At 44.4% G+C, this 14,312-nt stretch overlaps 1 protein-coding gene across 1 annotated transcript in view; it reads left to right on the top strand.

The window, feature by feature from the left end:
- The window catches only part of USP3 (ubiquitin specific peptidase 3), a 211,991-nt gene that overhangs the window by 104,965 nt on the left and 92,714 nt on the right, over positions 1-14,312 (top strand). The window lies entirely within an intron of this gene.

The following is a 14,312-nucleotide window of genomic DNA, read 5'->3' as shown; positions in this document are numbered from 1 at the left end:
GGTGCGCGGGCTTCTCATTGCGGTGGCTTCTCTTGTTGCAGAGCACGGGCTCTAGGCACGCAGGCTTCAGTAGTTGTGGCACGTAGGCTCAGTAGCTGTGGCTCATGGGCTCTGGAGTGCAGGCTTAGTAGTTGTGGCGCACGGGCTTAGTTGCTCCGCGGCATGTGGGATCTTCCCGGACCAGGGCTTGAACCACACTGGCAGGCAGATTCTTAACCACTGCGCCACCAGGGAAGTCCCTGTAGTGACTTTTGAATGTTGTACCACATGCATATATTACCTAATCAAAACTTGACTATTGTAATAAAAATAACTAAGTAGAGACAAATGTATTGTTTTATAATCACATTTCGGCAGCTCTGCAAAATCAGCATTGGATCAGTAAAGGGCCTCACAGTCCTAAAAGAAACTGAGGTGTAGAAAGTTAAAATATAATCTAATTTTTAAATATGACTCATAGAACCAGTAGGTCTTCAGGCTACAAATGTTCCCCATCATTAAATGTTTCAGCAGCATCGCCCTGGTGAGCGTGGGAAGGGCTGTGAGAATGTTTTCTAAATCCATTTAAAAAAAGGTAAAGCGGTAATTAAAGTTGGCTTCAACCCTGTGATTGCTGCCTGGACTCTCAGTGGGAGCCTTGGCTCCTGCAACACCACCGATGTCCTCTAGGGGGCGATCCCCGGAGAGACTGGAGTTCCTGGCGTTGCTCTGCGCTGGTGACCGGGGTGTGTTCCTCCCGCAGAGCTTTCACAAAGACAAGGAGAGGGAACACTGTGACAAAGAACCAGCGCTGGAAGGACACTTGGAAAACATTTCTCAAGCCCTTTATTTTTAAACAAGGAGACTGAGACTCAGAATGGCCGCTGATAGTCACACAGACTTTAAACACCAAGTCTGGAAACTTCTGCTATGTTGCTTTGTAAAGTGCGGGGAGAGTGGGTTTCCAGGTCTGATAGAGCTAAGTTTGGATCCCTCCTCCTTCCCTCTCTCTACTCCCCAGTCCACCCAACTCCCACCACTTAACTTAAATGTGTGACCTAGGGCCAGTTAACTTTTCTGAGCCTGCTTCATTACCTGTATAATGGGGATAATATCATGAAGAAAGAAATGATGAAGGAAGGGAAAAATGATATCATGTATGTATAGGACCTTGTTTACACTTGGTGCCTATTGGTTCTCGATAAATATTTGTCATGTGAATGAACATGTCCCTCCTCTAGCCCTCTAGAGGCAGTGCTTCCGCTGCCCAAATAAATTTTTATTGATGACACTTTAGGCAGTATCCTTATGGGCTTTCTCACATCTAGAAAGCTGACCTTGGGAGGGAAAGGAAAGGAGAGTTTGGGGTGGTAGCGCCGCTCCTGTTGGGGGTGAAAAGCTCCTTCGTGAAGCCTGAGCAGTCCCAGTTACTGCCCTGCTCTGCTGCCAGCACTTAGACGCCTGCACATCTGTCAGCCAGAGGTCCCTAGAGCTCCCAGGTCCTGACAGACTCTGCTGGAAAAGTGGGGTCCCTAGTGAGGGCAACAGAGTCAAATCCCCCTCGGCCCAGTTTCTGCCTCCCCTTCCCCAGTGCTCAGACAAAAGACCCAATTTGGCTATTTCAAGTAATACTAATCAAAATGTTTTATGGGAGCTGTTGTTTATGCCTGGCTATAAATGATCATGCATATCAGCAAACACATCAGAATAATGTGGTGATAAATTATAGTTGTTTGCATTATAAAATTCAGGTCATGTTTTCTCAGTCTTCGTAATTTATATGGTACAAACAATTTTTTTCAATTAGGTAATATGTTGTAATGTAAGTCTCACAGTTTGGGTCAGGGGGAGGGAACAGGGGGGATGGGCTAAAATATATTTTTTCATTATAAAAAATGTTGCTGCAATATACAAAATGGGAGAAATAGAGAAAAGAAAGTCTCCCATAATTCCATCATTCAACCACTGTTAGTGTTTTTCAGTAGATTTTTAAAAGATTTTTTAAATGCACTTTTTACAGAGTTGTAACCAGGCTAACATTTCTTTCCTTTGGCAGTGAAAGTGCAGAGTCCTAACCACTGGACCGCCAGGGAATTCCCCAGGCTAACATTTCTCATTAGAAAACTTTGGCTTCCTCAGTGCCTCACAATGATATTCATTCATTCATTCATCAAACATTTCCTAAATGCCTACTATGTGCCCAGCACTGGGGTGCAAAGATGAATTAGACAGGGTCCTTGCTAGGATATTGTTCCTTCTCCTGTCACAGCTTTTTCAGTTTGTTTATGTATCTGCTAAATGGTGCTGTTCATTGGGGGGAAGCCCTCAAAAGAAGAGGACACTGATGTATTAAAGGCAGGGTAGGGGAGTGTGTCTGGTGAGGGCAAGGAACAGCAAAGAGCCTGGCATAGCCAGAGAAATAGGAAGTGCTCAGTGAGTACTTGCTGAGTGAATGAATTATCCCAGCATGCAGTGCAAACACTTTGGTTTAGTGCTTAGAGTGCCAAAGTAGCTCTCAAATTGTATCTCTCTCTGCCTCCTTTCTTTCAGGTTTTCAAAAATGTTATCTGTGCAGATGTTATCCTCTTGAAATCTCTGGCCAACCTTTTAAGATCTCATTCCTCCCACTATCCTCCTCTAACCTCACTTTCCATTTAACTGAGAATTTGTCCATGACTTTGAGTTTTCCTCTTCTGGGTCACTTGCTTGGGTCTCTGTATCCTTCTTGGTCTAATGTGCCCAGTGCATAGAACTATAACTGGTTAAATTAAGTGATCAGTTAAATATTTCTTAAATGAGTCAATGCATTTACCCTTGTGAGTTTCATCAATCCTTTTGACATCCCCCTTTCTTTAGGCTTAATTTACTTGTGCTTTTTTAAATTAATTTTTATTTGAGTATAGTTGCTTTATGATGTGTTAGTTTCTTCTGTACAGCAAAGTGAATCAGTTATACATATAGATATATCCCCTCTTTTTTGGATTTCCTTCCCATTTAGATCACCACAGAGAATTGAGTAGAATTTCCTGTGCTATACAGTAAGTTCTCATTAGTTACCTATTTCATACATAGTAGTGTATGTATGTCAATCCCAATTTCCCAGTTCATCCCCACCCCCCCTTCCCCTCTTGGCATCCATAAGTTTGTTCTCTACATCTGTGTCTCTATGGCTGCTTTGCAAATAAGTTCATCTGTACCATTTTTCTAGGTTCATCTGTACCATTTTTCTAGAATCCCCATATAAGCGATATTATACGATATTTGTTCTTCTCTTTCTGACTTACTTCACTCTGTATGACAGTCTCTAGGTCTATCATGTCTCTACAAATGACCCAATTTTGTTCCTTTTTATGGCTGACTAATATTCCATTGTATATATGTATCACATCTTTTTTTTTTTACCATCGTTATTGGAGTATAATTGCTTTACTATGGTGTGTTAGTTTCTGCTTTATAACAAAGTGAATCAACTATACATATACATATATCCCCATATCTCTTCCCTCTTGCATCTCTCTCCCTCCCACCCTCCTTATCCCAACCCTCTAGGTGGTCACAAAGCACCGAGCTGATCTCCCTGTGCTATGCGGCTGCTTCCCACTAGCTATCTATTTTACATTTGGTAGTGTATATAAGTCCATGCCACTCTCTCACTTTGTTCCAGCTTACCCTTCCCCCTCCCCATGTCCTCAAGTCCATTCTCTAGTAGGTCTGCCTCTTTATTCCTGTCCTGCCCCTAGGTTCTTCATGACCATTTTATTTTTTTAGATTCCATATATATGTGTTAGCATACGGTATTTGTTTTTCTCTTTCTGACTTACTTCACTCCGTATGACAGACTCTAGGTTCATCCACCTCACTGCAAATAACTCAATTTCATTTCTTTTTATGGCTGAGTAATAGTCCATTGTATATATGTGCCACATCTTCTTTATCCATTCATCTGTCAATGGACAGATGCTTCCATGTCCTGGCTATTGTAAATAGTGCAGCAATAAACATTGTGGTACATGACTCTTTTTGAATTATGGTTTTCTCAGGGTATATGCCCAGGAGTGGGATTGCTGTGTCATATGGTAGCTCTATTTTTAGTTTTTTAAGGAACCTCCATACTGTTCTCCATAGTGGCTGTATCAATTTACATTCCCACCAACAGTTCAAGAGGGTTCCCTTTTCTCCACACCCTATCCAGCATTTGTTGTTTGTAGATTTTCTGATGATGCCCATTCTAACTGGTGTGAGGTGATACCTCATTGTAGTTTTGATTTGCATTTCTCTAATAATTAGTGATGTTGAGCAGCTTTTCATGTGCCTCTTGGCCATCTGTATGTCTTCTTTGGAGAAATGTCTATTTAGGTCATCTGCTCATTTTTTGATTGGGTTGTTTGGTTTTTTGATATCGAGCTGCATGAGCTGTTTGTAAATTTTGGAGATTAATCCCTTGTCAGTTGCTCATCTGCAAATAATTTCTCTGATTCTGAGGGTTGTCTTTTTGTTTTGTTTATGGTTTCCTTTGCTGTGCAAAAGCTTTGACGTTTAATTAGGTCCCATTTGTTTATTTTTGTTTTTATTTTCATTGCTCTAGGAGGTGGGTCAAAAAAGATCTTGCTGCGATTTATGTCTAAGAATGTTCTGCCTACGTTTTCCTCTAAGAGTTTTATAGTGTCCAGCCTCACATTTAGGTCTTTAATCCATTTTGAGTTTATTTTTGTGTATGGTGTTAGGGAGCGTTCTGATTTCATTCTTTTACATGTAGCTGTCCAGTTTTGCCAGCACCACTTATTGAAGAGACTGTCTTTTCTCCATTGTATATTCTTGCCTCCTTTGTCATAGATTAGGTGACCATAGGTCTGTGGGTTTATCTCTGAGCTTTCTATCCTGTTCCATTGATCTACTTGTGCTTATTTAGGACTCACGTGAGTTACTGTCCGTTTTTCACTCAGTCTGTTCCTTTCCCCGGGAGAGGGGCCACGTGCTACCTCCCAGGGGTGTCTCCTTGCATACCAGCCTCTTTTGGACTTAAAGAGGATGGAGATCTTTTAGGGAAGGGAAGAGAGAGTGCCTGCCTGCCTGCCACCCAGCACTCAAAAGAGCAGGCCGATCAAGTCCAAACTCTCATGCCTTGTATCTTCCCCAACTCCAGCCCAAGAGTCTATCAGAATGTGAATCTAGAAACCATTTACACGAGCTCCCCGTGGGAACAAGAAGCTACAAGAAGGCAGGCAAGGAGTAAGGGCTCTAATTTAAGGTTAGAACACGTAAGATTCACATGTTCTAGTCAAATCCATATTTATAAAAATAAATCCAGATTTATCATTTTCAACCATGTGATGATGCCTGTTTCACACCACACCAAAACGTCTTTATGGGGCTGTCATAGAGAAACAGGATAGGAACCCTGGGCTGGGGACGAGGAGACCTGGTTCTCTTCCTGGTTTGGCTTCTTTTTTATTAATTTTAATTTATTTTTTCAGCTTTATTAAGGTATAATTGACAAACATATAAAACATATAAAGTGTCCATGGTGGTGATTTGATATGCGTATACATTGTGAACTGGTTTGGCCTCTGTAGGTGTCAGTTTCCTCATCGGTAATAGGGTGACTGGACTACGTGACCTCCAAAAGTCATTCAAGTGCCAAGATCCTAACCCAGGATCCTGTCTCCAAGGGAAAGACTGCCACCTGGCATTCAGATCTTCCCACCACGACAACTGTGCAAACTAGTATCACCCTCACCCACAGACACACAACACTGTCCTATCACAGGGAACTCAGTTTTGGACAGGCTGCTGGTGCACAGAAGGAAGTAGGAGGTCAGCGTATTCAAGGGAACTCAGCCCTGAGAAGAGCTTATGGCCCTGCCCAAAGTCTCAGGAGGCTGAAATGTATCAAAACTCCCATTTAATAATGTGCACTGAGAACCACAGGTGCCACGTGAAGGACATTGCTGTTCCCATCCCACCCTTCTCCACCCCACTCTAAATCCTGTCCCCTTCACCCATTTCCAGGATGGCTGCCCCTGGAAACCAAGGTACAATCCAAAGGCTGTTTGGCAAGTGTGAGTGTCTCTGTGACAGGCGGGGCTCCCTGGTCCTCTAGAGTTCTGCCCTCCTAGGCCCCTGTCCCCCCCCCACCCTCAGTGCCAGAGACACAGTGGCCAAGTTCCTTTGCAAATGCCCTTTCTCCATGCTCCTGGCTGCTTTTCCTATTTCTGATTACTCAGGTTCCCATTAAATGTGGGGATGGCTTTGGGGAAATTCTCTAGTAGATGCTAATTTAGCATAAATGAGATTGGAGGAGCTGATTTCCTGGGAAGTGTCTGACTTTATTAGTTGGGAAGGGTGTAGCCCACCTCCTACAGGGCCTGGGGCTGCCCCCTTTTGCCAACCCTCCCCCCCCCACTCTTTCCTCAGAATCCTTTCAGTCTTCGCCAACCCCTCTGACCTCCTTGCAACCAGGCCCAGGTTGCAAGGAGGTCATTTTTGTCTTCCAATGGGAATATTCTAGTAGGCTTCTCCCCAGATATCCACTCTAGGGCGTCCAAGGCAAAAGAGCGAGCTTCAAAAATGTATATAGGGTAAAGTTGGTGACCCATGTTTACAGGAACCTGCTTTATGAATGGCAAGAGTTACACGTTCTACACATATTATCTCAACCATTCTTTACCACTCTATGGGGTAGGCACTATTGTAACCCCCGTTTTACAGGTTTGGGACCTAAGCGGTTCAGAGAGAGTACATCGCTTATCCAAGATCACACAGTTATTAAGAGGTGGAGGGGCGCTCAAACTCAGTTCTGTCCATTGCCAAAACCAAGTCTCTGTCCATCAAGTCACTGTCTTCAAAGGCCAAACATTTGTTGAGAACCTACTATGTGTAAAACCCTGGGGCCAGTATTGTGATAAATAGCCAGATGAATGAGGATGGGCAGCTCTTGCATTCCAGGGAGACAGTTTCTAACTGGGCGGTAGTATAAATGTAAGGAATTCTGTTCCAAAGCAGATTGCAATAAGTGCTGTCTCTAAGGACAAGCAGAGTCCCATGGGAACGTGAATAAAGGAGGGAGATTAATCCATGCTGTGTGTTTGTGAGAGAGGGAGAGAGAGAGAGAGGAGGAGGAAAGAGGAGAGGAAGAGGAGAAGGAGGGAGTGGGAAAGAGAGAGAAAATATGAATGAGGTGGGTGCTGGGCAGAATTTTTCTAAACATGGGCTTGGTGTTGCGCCCTCGGTGGGTTGGAGGGCTTCCACAGGCTGGAGTGAAAGAGGCCGAACAAAGAGCTTGAGCAAGAAGCCAGGGCGAGAGCACTGAGAATCTGCTCAGCAGTCAGGCCCGTGTGGTAGGTGGAGAAGCAAGGCTGGCAGGTCAGTCAGGACCAAATTAGGGGAAACTTGATGCCATGGAAGGGTCTAGGCTTGCTTCTGGGAGCAGTGGGCAGCTGCTGACAGCTTCTAGTAGAGCACAGGCAGGAAGTGATGATGCAAGTTTGCAGTGAGATCTGGCAGTGAGAGGTGGGGATGTGGCCTTTGCGTGGTTCCTCCCTTCTTTGGCCAACACCCACTGCCAGGCTGGCCACTCACGAAGAGAACTGGTTCCAGCCGTGCAAGCTCCCAGTCTTAGCACAGGCTGAGCGCAAGGCCCCTTCAAGGCCTATGGGAGGGGTTCAAAGAAGGGAGTGTCCTGATGTTTTTTTTTGGCTGTCGGGGAAGGTGTGGTCCAGTAGGAAACATTGAGGGTCCTGGGGTAGGAGGTGGCGGGTATGGGCAGGGGAAATGGAAAGGAAATGTATTCTGAGACACGGTGAAGTCTTTTCAACTCAGCCAAAGCAGAATAAGTGCCCTCGCCCCTTACAAATTCAGGCTAATTTCTGACTTTGAAAATCTTTTTTAAGGAAGTACAGATGAATTTGTCTTTCAAGTGCTGTAAAAACTCAATGAAATCCAGAAACCAGTTGCCAGGCCATTCAATTCACCAGAATTATTTTTTTGATTCAGTTTTAAGAAAAAGTGGTAAATGACTATAGCCAAGTTAATATCAGCACGTTGGGCTTCCCTGGTGGCGCAGTGGTTAAGAATCTGCCTGCCAGTGAAGGGGACACGGGTTCGAGCCCTGGTCCGGGAAGATCCCACATGCCGCAGAGCAACTAAGCCCGTGCGCCACAACTAGTGAGCCTGCACTCTAGAGCCCGCGAGCCACAGTTACTGAAACCCACATGCCACAACTACTGAAGCCCATGTGCCTAGAGCCCGTGCTCCGCAACAAGAGAAGCCACCGCAATGAGAGGCACGTGCGCTGTGATGAAGAGTAGCCCCCGCTCGCTGCAACTAGAGAAAGCCTGCTTGCATGGCAACAAAGACCCAATGCAGCCAAAAATAAATAAATTAATTAATTAAAAGAAAAAGAAATCAGGATGCAGTAATAAGCAAAATGGGAAAATAATTTGAAAAAGAATAAATACCTGTGTATGTATAACTGAATCACTATGCTGTACACCTGACACTAACACAACATTGTAAATCAACTATACTCCAATATAAAATAAAAGATTAAAAAAAAATCAGGATGCATTTTCTACAAGATTAACGAAGAGTAGCCCGTGCTTGCCGCAACTAGAAAAAGCCCGGGAGCAGCAATGAAGACCCAGTGCAGCCAAAAATTAAAAAAAAAAGCAGCTAGTTTAGCTCACAACTCAAAAAAGTGCTTTAAAAAAAAAAATCAGGATGTCAACCATAAAACTACCCACTGTGGATGACCACAGGCAGAATCAGCGGTGCACGTAGAAGGTGACAGTCTAGGACCCATTCGAGGGGTATGGGGGAGGCAAGCCTGCCTCTGTAGCCATCTTTCTCCAGGAGAACCAGCTCATGCATCCTGCACACAGGAAGGGCCGAACGAGAAGCATGAAAAAATCCTTTTGCAGCTTCGCTTTGCACAGACTCTGGCAAGCGAGGAGCGCTCTGATGTCAAGAGCTGCCCAGAGGACTCTGTGTTGCTGGACAAATGTGTCACCTCTCTAGCACCAGTTTCCTCCTCTCTGAAACTTCTGGCCCTTCCAGTTCTCTCATCATTCTTCCCTAAGGGCTCTCAGGGATATCTTCCACGAAGCCTTGCTGATTCTGAGCTCCATTTCCAGCCTGAAAGCACCAGCCTCTCCACAGGTAGCTGAGAAAGGCCAAAAGGGCTCTAAAGCCCTTTCCTTACTTTTCCACTATTGTTCTTCAGATGGTAATAATGTGGAATACCTTTTTTCTCCTGCTGCTGCCAATTTATAACTGGGTCAACCACAGCAGAGCTTTCTAGATGATGGAATTATAAAATATGCTTATAACCTTTGGTGTGATTACATAAATGCATAAATTATGGGTGTTGGCAACTTCAGAAAATGGTTCTGATCATGACATGTGGATCCCTGTTCTCCCTTTCCAAACATTAAGTATTTGGCTAAGGGAGACAGAGCAGGGGAATCTCCATTTTGGAAGCAGCTAATATTATTCCTATTTCATAGACACAGGCTCCAGAGAGGTCAGGCTGCTGGCCAAAGGTCATACAGCAGGCCAGTGGCAGAAGCAGGACACCAGCCTGATTGGACCCAAAGCCTTGCTTCTTTACAGTGCATCAGACACCTCATGGAAGGGTCTGGGTCTATGAAAATCTATGTTCTGGTTGGGTGAGAAATTCATTTTCTGGTTAGCTGGATATTCCTGATAGCTGAATTGTCAGGTTAGGTTAGGTTAGGAGGAGTGGGGGAAGGCAGAGATGGAGGTTCTCTAAAGCCTAGGATTCTTTTCCCCACCAAAATCCTACTTCTTAAAGTGTATGAGGCTCTCCCTCTCAGTGGTCTGCAAGCTCCTCATGGACACAGTCTCAGAGGTCTGGTCATGATTATGGTGTGGGGCAGTCACCTCTGCATTCAAATCTCTCCTATTTGGTTCTTCTTCTTTTTTTAAAAAATATTTATTTATTTATTTGGCTGCACTGGGTCTTAGTTGCAGCCAGCGGGATCTTCGTTGCAGCCTGTGGGCTCTTAGTTGTGGCATGCAGGATCTAGTTCCCCAACCAGGGATCAAACCCGGCCCGCTGCACTGGGAGCATGGAGTCTTAACCACTGGACCACCAGGGAAGTCCCTCTCCTATCTGGTTCCACCTAGGTGTGTGCTGTGGTTTTCATTTGCATTTCCCAGATGACTAATGCAGTTGAACATCTTATAGATGTTAATAATTGTTAGTGGTACCCTTTTTTCCTCTGTCTTATCTCTCATCTTTCTGCGTCTTTGCACCCTTATCCTCTCTCCCAGGACCTGGCAAAATGCAACCCTGAAAGAGTCCCGAGTCCTGGGAACCCAGATTTCTCTATGATGGCAGTTCTCTGCTCTAGAGCGTCAGCTGCCCTTTAATGTCTTTCTGCCCTCCTTGCCAGCCTCACCTCTCAGCTTTCTACCTCCTTGCACATGACTCTCCAGCCAGACTGGCAGTCTCAGACCCTCTCTGAGTCTCTGAGCATCTGCCTGGGATGCTATGACCCCCCTCCCCCACTCTACCTGGTTAACTTCTTTTTTAATTTTTTATTTATTTTTTAATATTTCAATAAATTTAACCAGAACAAACGTAACATAGGGGTAAAAAAAAGATTACAAAAACTTAAACTACATCTTGACAAAGACCTGTAGGAAATAATGTGCAAACCAGCGCTGGTCCCCAGAAACACTTTGCGTTAACTTTTTTTTTTTTTTCACACACACACCCTGTATTTTATTTTTACAAGAGATAAATAAACTGACACCAAGCATTGTAAATGGATGACCACAACAAAAGCAACAACGATTGCAATTACCAAACACGAAACACACTTATACTATGTCATAATATTGACCTTCAGTCCAGTAATCCTCCACTGTAACAGGGACCTGGTTAACTTCTGTATACCATTCAAGTCTCAGATCATATGTCACTTCCTCCAGGAAGTCTTGCCTGATGCTTCCCCCACCCTCACCCACCAGCCTGGGTTAGTTGCCCCTTGTTTGTGGCTAAGTAACATCCTGTACTTCCCTTCATAACACTTATCACGCTGGGTTGCACTTGCCTCTTTGCTGATCTGTTTCTCTTGCTCCCTTCCTCATCCCTTTGAGGATGAGACTTTGTGTTGTTTCACTTTTATATCCCGTGAGCCTTGGGCATCAGTAATATTTGTTGAATGAACAATCTGGCCTGGATCCCTTTAAAAAGGATAAAAATCTGCCCTTCTGGCCAGCTATCCTAGAATCAATGATTTCAGGCCATCATCCTTCATCCCCCACATCAACCCTCCTATTTGACAAGGTCTCAAGGAAATGGACACTTATTGAGGGTCTACTGTATACCAAGCACCAAGCCAGGCCCTTTCTGTGTGAAGTCATTTTCACAATTTAAAGGCTTAAGACTCCATGTCTAGATGGCACTTTGAAATTCAGAGGCTCTGATGTCCAGTCAGTCAATGAACAAAGGGGAAAGGAGTGATATTACACTTTCCATCTTGACAGTGGCAAAGAGATGTCAACAGAGGAGGCCCCCATGTAGTGCAGAGCTCTAAGTCCCTGTACCTTCAGTGCCTGGCACGTGGCAGGAGTGCATACAGTATTTGTTGGGTAAATGAACAAACGGTTGAAGAGGAAGCAGAGAAAGAAAGAGCAGACTGGAAGCTTAGAAGACCCAACATTTCTTTCTGGACCTGACCTAATATATTTCCCCCACGTGTTGATAAACAAAACTAGACACTGAAGTATTTTTGTCATGGGCAGCTGTCCACAGTGCCAGCCAAGGCTGATCCTTGTGATTTCTGCTCACTCTATTGACTAAAAATGACTGCACCCAGCTGTAAAGGGAGCTGAGAAATTTCTTTTCTGAAACCAGGAGGAAAAGAAAACAGATTTGGGGTGAACAGTTAGCAGTCTCTGCTGTGGGATACAAGGACGGTCTTGCCTCTGCCAGTGTCACTGGGTGGCCCTGAGCTATCACAGGATAAATGGATGTTCACTCTAGAACGGCCCTTGGGGATCATCCAGATTCAACTCCCTGATTTTACAAATGGGAGACTGGGGCCCAGAGAGAAAAGTGACTCCTTGACTTGTCAAAGAGTTGTTTGGTGCTAGAGCCATTTGGTTTTGCTTAATTGGTCAGTGCTTTAGCTGCAAAGTGGGTCTTTAAACAAGAAAACCTTCTCATCTCCTTCATAAAAGTGCTGTGAAGTTTACATTTCAATGATAAAGAAGAAAGCATTAAAAGCAATAGAAAAAAGCAATACAAATTAAGATGTTGATGATACAATGATTGTTACAATGGTACTGAATATAAATGATCCTTTCTTTAGTTACTTAAAAGGCTCTTCTGTGTCCTGTGGTCTTTAAGAGTCTTCTTCCTTATTAGGAACTTCAGCTACCCCCATAAAATACGGCAAAATTATTTAGCTGGCCATGTGTGTGAGGGGTGAAAACCACTTTTGATAAAAGAGCAATTACTAATTGTGTAAATTTATGCAATTGTTTATACCTTCTTTGAGCTTTAGTTCTTTCATCAGTAAAAAGGAAATGATAATACCTCCAACTAAGATTTGTTGTGAGGATTAAAGAAGAAATGAAAACCACTTGATATAGTATCTTGCACCCAGTTGGGACCCACTTAATGTAAATTTCTTTTCTTGCAGAGTTAGGGTCCTTTCTGTGAATACCTAGGGGAACATTACACACAATGATTGATGTAATTGCTCTTGAAAGGGGCACTTCCAACAACATTTAATCAATAAATATAATCTTTTCCCAATATCTTCAATCGCTGAACTCATTGCCTAGGATCTACAGTTGAAAAGAAAAGCATCTGCTCCCAAAGGAGACTGAAATGTAAACAGAAAAGCCCAGCACCATGTGACAAGATGCAGGAACAGAAAGAGTGATGGTGTGAGGGGAGGGCATAGAAGTCTGCTTGGTTGAGTGATGGAGGGCTTCCCTAAGGAGGCTGTATGCTTCATGGGGGAGGAGTTACAGCTGGGCAGGTAAAAGGGAATGGAGGGGGGAGGACACAGAGGTGTGAGGAAGCACATTGTCTATAATGAGGGAGCTATTTTAGATACTGCTAGAACCGTTTTTTTTTTTTTTAAAGCTTTAACAAAAGAGAAGGGACAGGTGACTGTGATAGCAGTGGGTTTCCAATTTTATCTTGCCACACGTAGGGAGCCACTGAAGAATTTGGGGCAGGGAGATAATGCAAAAGGGGTGAATGAAAAGAACTGGGAGAATGACAGCCAGTGAGGGCTGCCTGGCTGAAGCCCACACCCAGCCCCATCATTCATTTAATCATTCAACAAATAGTTCCTGAGGACCTGCCATGCACCAGGCTGAATTCCAGAAGCTGGAAATCAGGCAATGAACAGGACTAGCAAGGTCTCTGTTCTCATGGAGGAGACTGACAATAGATAAACAAGTAAACAAGGAAGTATCAGATAAGTGCCTCTTGGAAATTAAACAAGGTGATAAAAGAGTCCCTGAGCGGCTTCTCCTCACCCTCTCCCCCTCCTTCGGAATACTCACCAAGCCTCCTCTTGAGTTTTCCAAGGAGGTTTTGCTCCTAGAAAAATCTCTAAGGTAAATAATTAACCTAGCTCTCTCGGTGCTTCCAATAAGGCTTCTTCCCCTGGGCCTGGTCAGCTTGCAATCCTCGCTTCCGGACCACCAATTCTGCCAGAAGTCTCAAATCTAAAAGTTAGGGGATGGTCATAACAACCTTGAGACCGGTCCTGATCATGGTTCCCTCCGCAACCTGTAACCCCCCACTTCGCCACCCCCGCTCCTGGCTCAACCCTCCCTCCTCCCTTTATATAGATATAGCCTTTAGAAGAAAAACATTTGACAGTGTGATTGAAATTGTGCATTCCTCTCCTCTGAAAAATGCAAACTTTTAAAACTCGTCCTCCTCTGCTGGCAAGAGCCGCCCTCCTCCCGCATCCCTACCCCCTGGGACTCCCGAGGGCTGGGCGGGGACTCTCGGAGGCGGCGCGTTCCCGGCACCCGGCACCCGCGCTGGAGGCTGGCTCTGCACCACCAGGGCTCACCCTTGTGTAAGTCAGAGCTCCTCAGCGCCGAAGGGATGTGGGCCGAGAACCAAAAAGAAAACGTAGTAATAAATGTAGCCGAAGAAACGAGGGACTAAAAAAGCAGATTTCCCAGTGTGCCCCGTGGTCTTCCCCCGTTTGACACATTTACTCACCACGAGTTTTTTTTTTCCAAAGAAAAAAAAATTTTTAATTATGAAAACTTTCAGAGACACAGGAAACTTTTAGGTAAACCTAGCAAAAGTCCCAGGAGGGACT

This window comes from Delphinus delphis, chromosome 2, assembly GCF_949987515.2.
Source record: "Delphinus delphis chromosome 2, mDelDel1.2, whole genome shotgun sequence".
NCBI classification, from domain to species: domain Eukaryota; kingdom Metazoa; phylum Chordata; class Mammalia; order Artiodactyla; family Delphinidae; genus Delphinus; species Delphinus delphis.
Note: the sequence above shows the minus strand (reverse complement) of the source record. Positions and strands in the feature narration are given on the sequence as shown.